The sequence below is a fragment of the Pteropus vampyrus genome, unplaced genomic scaffold, assembly GCF_000151845.1.
Source record: "Pteropus vampyrus isolate Shadow unplaced genomic scaffold, Pvam_2.0 Scaffold647, whole genome shotgun sequence".
NCBI lineage: Eukaryota > Metazoa > Chordata > Mammalia > Chiroptera > Pteropodidae > Pteropus > Pteropus vampyrus.
In genome coordinates this window covers 66,750-72,942 of record NW_011889428.1, presented here as the reverse complement: position 1 = coordinate 72,942, position 6,193 = coordinate 66,750, and the positions used below count along the sequence as shown (strand labels likewise).

Sequence of the window (6,193 nt, the reverse complement as noted above, 5' to 3'; positions counted from 1 at the left end):
GAAAGTATTAGAGCGACGTGGAGATTACTATTTATAGATCGAATGAGATGATGCTTCCAGAACAGCAAAGCAGTCATAGGTACACACCGGCTTTGAGAGTTGAAGCCCACATCTCAAATTAAAACTTGAGGCCTACTTCCCACCCCCTAAAAAATATTTTTCTGTGATAGTTGTTGTTATCTTGTAGTAGATGGGATTTTAGGATTCGAATTTATTATTTTTGTGTTTTCTGGTTTTCTTTAATTTTTTTTTAGCCAAAAAAAAAAACAAAACAAAAACCACAGGGAACCTTTGTAATGTTTAAAGCATAAAGATGGAAATTAGGAGAATATTTTTGCTTTGTTTTAAAACAATCAGAAGTACAATGATGGGCTTACATTTAACTAAAGGAAGAGTCTTAGTGAGATATCTTTGTTAATAACCAAGTGTATAAAAATCGTTTTAACAAAGTAAATGAGTAAGAGTTTTGAGGTTCTACTTAAATATTTGAAAAGCGTCATTTGTTAACAAAATCCAAAATTTACGAAATGTTCGTGGAGTTGAGTTTGGGACTGGCTTTAACTTAGCATAGCGTTTTCCAAGTTCACCCACGTTGTGGGGCCTGAATCTTTTTCATGGCCAAATAATATTCCACCGTATGGATGAGACCCCATTTTGTCCATCCATTCCTGAATCGATGGGCACCTGAGTTGTAGTTATCGTTCATTAGGTACCAATCATGCTGTTGTGCATACTCGTGTACGAGATTTTGTGCGAACATGTGTCTTCGTTTTTCTGGGGCAGGTACGTGGGAGGGGAGTTGCTAGGTCATTAAGTGATGCCACGTCCGTCATTCGGAGGCGCCATCGGTCAATCCTTTTGGAGATGCGGTGGAACCGTATTCCGAACGTCCGAGGGAAGGTGGGAGGGCGGTCTGTCGCTCTTCGACACTTTGCTTGGCCGTGGATTCAGTCCTGGGGGCGCGTAAGCATCCGTGGAACAGAACCGGGCACACGCTGAATGCCTGCTGTGTGTGTGGCATCGGCATCTCGCTTCATAGGTGACTCGGGACTTTGTTGGAGCCTTTGATTGCTCACCGTGCAGTGTGCTTGTCTTGTGAAGAAATGGGAGAATCTTCGGGAGTGCAGGGTTCCCAAGCCTTTTCCCTCAAGGGCCAGAGAGCGGACGGTTTGGGCCCCGCGGGCGGGCCGGCGCCGCAGCTCCGCGGCTGTGCGTTTGTGGTGTGCACGCCGCTGTCATCACACGTAAGTGCACGGTCGTCGTTGAGTGCCAATAAAACTTTATCGGCGGACGCTGGACTTTGACGGTCACATCCATTTCATGGGTCGCAAACTTTGACTCTTCGGCCTTCTTTTTGAGCGTTTCAGAGGGTAGACACCGTCCCTGGCTCACAGGCCTCACGCACGCGGGCAGCCCTGACGAGGGGCACGCGCACACCAGCTGCAGCCTGTCGAGCTGGAGGACATTGGCGAGGCACGTGATACGGGCAAGTATCATGTGATCACTCAGCAAGGACACCGCAGACGTCGGGAAGGAACTGAGACTCAGGAATCGAGGGCCTCCCTGCTGTGCCATGAGAAGTGACTGCCCGAACTCGGAGTCTCTCGGGGACTCTCCACCACTACCGCCCCACTGCCCGCCACCTCCAAGGGACCTCAGGCCACGTGTGGAGACATTTTCCGGGGGGCGGGGTGCTGCCGGCATCCAGCGAGTAGAGGCCTGGACGCTGCTTGACGTGGACCCCATGTCGGTAGCACCGAGACGGACAGACCCGCTCGTTGGCACTGTCCGCGTGTCACGTTGTATTTTAAATCTCAGGAGACTCGTGGCTGTGGAAATGGGAGCTGCTGACCGAGTGATTCCAAAACCTGGCTCACTACTTGGTTTCACGATGCATTGTTTTCCTTTCGTCGTGGTGGCTATTTCTGTAAACTGGGGCATCGAGAGATGCTGTGATGCCGAGGTTTATGGGATCCAGGCCACCTCAGTGGGCGAGTCGACTGCCTTCACGTCTGCAGAAAAAGCCACGGGTTGATTTTTCCAGAACGCCAGAGGCCACATCATGTGAGTGAATGACCTCGCGTGTATGAGTCAGCTACCAGAGGGACAGGAATAGTCAGGCCAAATGACTCCCGCATCTGTGGGTGAAATCTCAATGTCTCAGTGGTTTCACGACCAGCCCGTGTGTGTTCCTCAAATTTGCTCGAAGGCCTAGCGTCCATTGCTCAGAATCTATTTCCAGCCTCTCCGTCTGAGAGATGATTAACGTCCGTAAATTAATTTACGACTTAATGGGAAACATTAGCTCAAAGACCAGAGCCGTTAGAAAAACAGCAAAACGCTCTTCTGTGGAGGCAGAAACTGCCCGTGTCCCCCAGGGCCATCCGCTGTGAGCTCTTGGGTACGTGAACTTGGCCTTTCACCGTGTGGACAGGAGGAGGACGCACGGGAAGCCGAGCCTCTCCTCTCGTGTGCATCTCGAGCTCGCGTGATGCAGACGATGCGAGTCACGCTTTGCTCCTAGCAGCCCGAGCGTCTTCACGAAGGCTTCCTTCTGGGCCTGCCTCCTGGGCAGACGGAGGAGATGTGGGAAGAGACAGGCGAGGACCGAGCGTTTGACAGGGGATCCTGTGGCCACTTGGGAGGCACACAGAGGTAACCGCACGACTGGACGCCTTGCCTGTCACGTCAGCATCTTCCGCTGAGGTGCACCCGGGTTTTGGACGCACGCCACAGCCAGCCGTTCATGAACCCAGAAGGGCAGCCAGGCATAGAGGGGAGCCTCCCCCAAGGATGGCTTCTGCTCCTTGAGGAAAGTGGCATTATTTTCTAACAGGAGACCCCTGCTCTCTGCCCTCCCGAGCCCGTAGGCTCGTTTTCCACTTGGAAGCACCGAGGCTGTCACGCTGATTATTTCCAAAGACATTGCCACACTTTCATTATATTTTAATGAACGTGAAAACAGTTCGTGTTCGCGGGAGGAAATCTGAAAATATGGAAAAGCACACACACATATACAGGGATAACCCCATCCCGAAGATAGGTTTACTAAGAGTATTTTGCAGAGTAACTTCTGTGTGTGTGTGTGTGTGTGTGTGTGTGTCTGTGTGTGTACACATTTAGCATCATGCACTTTCTGTCTTGAAAGCGACTTTTTTCAAGATATAGCAGTATATCTTGGACATTTTCATGAAATATTCCTTTAAGGATTGCATCTTATTCCGTTGGCTTTTTCCCATATTTAAATGGTGCTGCTGCTTTGACTCTGGTCATAAAATAATCGTTGATTTTATTTATAACTTTGGACCACCTGACTCCGAGTAAACAAATACAACTAAGGGTAGTAGAAAATGTTATATTGGGAGGGAATTTTTTCTTAACTGTGGAACCATACACATATGCTCATTGGTAAATGAAGATTAATCTATGAGAAAATTCAGCCAAGATGAAACCACTGTTAATATTTTCGTGTATTTCGTCCCCAGGCTTTTCCATGTGTATATTTTCCTATCATTGGGGTCAAACTACAATAGCCTTAATTGATTTAATCATATTGTCATTGGCCAAGAAGATGTTTTAGCAGCTACATGTTGGCTCAGTGACATAGGAGAAAGAGATAAGCAAAGTGATAAAACAAGCCTGTTTCATCCAAAATACACTGGTCTGCATGCCAGTTTCAGAAAGCATTATGCGTCTCCCATGCGCGCGTTCAAAATTCTTCTTGTCGTGAGCCCCGATTGTGAAGTAAAAATGAACTCGGCTCTCGTGCGAGAAGACAGATGACAGAGATGAGGTCGCTTCGGGCCGCTGCGCCCGCTGCTCTGCTCCCCGGCCCTCGGCCCCAGGGACCCACGCAAGCCTTACCCACCGGGCTAGAAGCACAGACGCGAAGTGACCAACGCTCTTCCATCCCCGGGAAACACAGAGCTGCCGGAGCGGATTTTCAGGGAACATCCCCTGACGGGGCGAGCTGTTGAGACAGAAGCTTTCTCCTCGAATGGGGTGCAGCCAGCACTACAGGGGCCCCCCGCCGTCAGTCAGCACGTGCTCAGCTCGTGGTTTCAGGAGAAGAAACTCACTTGGCAAGAACCTCCCTGACCTGCCGTTTCTGTCTGTCGCACCAGGGCCCACTCTCGAGTACGCGCTCGTGGCTTTTCCTTTTAAGATAATTAAACGGCAATCTAGATTGTGTAGGGGGCGGGATGAGCAGACCTCGGCCTTCCCAGCGAATGGGAGGCACAGGACATGCCGTAAGGAAGACACGAAACCCTTACACGACAGTGGTCTTGCGACCGCATTTCTTAACTGCTTCGGCAAGGGAACTGTGAGTGACAGGAGCCGTTGCCACCTTGAGATTGAGTCGGAAAGAGGAGAAATGCTACAAAGGAAATTCCCCCTTCGGTTTCTTGACGGCTGCGGCTGCAGGTCGTCTGCAGCAACGCCGGCAGCCCGCACGGATCCTGCTTACGCAGCGCGGTGGGGACGCGGCTGTGACTCTCCGGGGACGGTGCTGGCTTCTTTGTTTGCACAGTCACAACTGCAGGATCCTCGCATCCAGCTAATGGAAGGTGTCTGGAGTCGAAACTGCAGCAGGCAAGAGAATGAACCCTATTGCGCGAGTTAAGGAGCCGTGATGGTGGTCGTTGGTGGCCGTGCTGGTTTTGTGGTTTTGTTTCTTCCTTCCGTTCGAGGCCCACCAGGGCTGCAGAGGCTCTGCCTCGCTTTTATTCCAGAGCCGCAGGGTTTGGAGAGTGTCCAGCGCAGTTCTCAGAACTTGAACTGGAAACGGAGGGCGTTCCGGACACCAGCTAGGGGTCAGGTCAGGAGCTGTGTCCGCAGCCAGGTCCGTTAGAAAGTGCATAGCCGCACACAGTCCCCGAGGTCGCTGCTGGCGGTGACGGGCTTTGTAGCTGCCACTTGTGTGTTTAAAAGTCACCAGTTGACTATTCCGAGCAAATCGGCTTTGGGCGGGTTCTGGGGGTGCGTGTGGTTGGCCGAATAAGAGTGATCGCTACTATTACTGCACCTCTACTGTGCCTGAAGCCCTGGTCTCAGGGTTGATGGAAAAGCATTTAAGCCTGTCACCTCTCCCACGTAGAGGGGCCATTGTCATCTTCCATTTGGAGGTGGCAGAACTGAGTCACGTAACTTGCCCTTGGACCTGGAGCCAGCACAGGCATTTCAAGCTTCCCATCATGTATCCGCCGAAACCGTTGTTCTCAGAGAGGACACAGGCCAACTTCTAAAAGACGCAGGTGGCATTTCACTTCGAACCTTAGCGCAGGGGCCAGGCTCCCTGTCGTGGGCCCCGGGGAGCCCCCGTTAAGGGTCAGAATCATTCTCATAGAGTTTGTGTGCACGTGTGTGTGCACCTGTTCAACTCCTGGTGTGGCCAAGCACCATGCTTTGAACATAGTAGGTGCTCATTTTTCCCTGTCCTCTGTTCATATGACATTTTCCTTAAACGTGGGAAAAGCAGGAGCCTCGCGCAGGCACAGGACTTGGTATACTACTCTCATACACATTTATGTGCGTGAAGTGACGCAACAGAAACCTAAAACCCCGATTTTTAAAAAGCCATGATTTTCTTCTAATATCTTCATTGTGACATTTAGGTCTTAGAGAGAAGAGGATAGGTAACTTTTATTCCCCAAAGTTATAAGTCGATTGTGGCGAGGTTTGTCCAAAACACTAATTTTTGCCACGTGAAGATGGACCGTCCTGTTCATTGGAGTCAAAAACGTGAAACTGACTCCTAAAAATAAGCACCACCACCGTCAAGCACGTTGGTCGGAGGCGTGCATCCCATCCAAACACCCGTCGGTTGGTGGCTTCCCTTGACTTCAGTAAAATTAAACCCACAGAGTTGAAGTGGCCTCAGTATTGCTGTTAGGTTTACGATCAGTTCGAAGCATGTTTTCCTGTGCGTATCGAATAAGAATATATAGGTACATTTTTTAGTTCACTAGTCTTTTTTGGAATTAGTTAGCTTTTCAAAGAAATAGTCATTTAAAAGCTAGTCGAGTAGGTATCTTACGTGGGGCGGATTTCGATCCAGTTAGTACATCGGTTTTTAAAAATTACGCTATGTTGTTGAGGGGGACCAGCAGAAACCCTTTAAAACGTTAGCACTGTATCGGGGAAAACGTTCCGTTCTTTGGAGCCCAACTTATAAACGCAGAGAGAAGACGAA

General features: G+C 50.0%; 2 long non-coding RNA genes across 3 annotated transcripts in view; both read left to right on the top strand.

Annotated features, from left to right (window-relative positions):
* Positions 1–6,193, top strand: part of LOC105308969 — a 114,326-nt gene that overhangs the window by 104,252 nt on the left and 3,881 nt on the right. The window lies entirely within an intron of this gene.
* LOC111733820 overlaps positions 5,169–6,193 on the top strand; it is a 3,917-nt gene continuing 2,892 nt past the window's right edge. The window contains exon 1 of the long non-coding RNA XR_002778188.1: positions 5,169–5,615. This is a non-coding gene — a long non-coding RNA (uncharacterized LOC111733820). The remainder of the gene's footprint in view (positions 5,616–6,193) is intronic.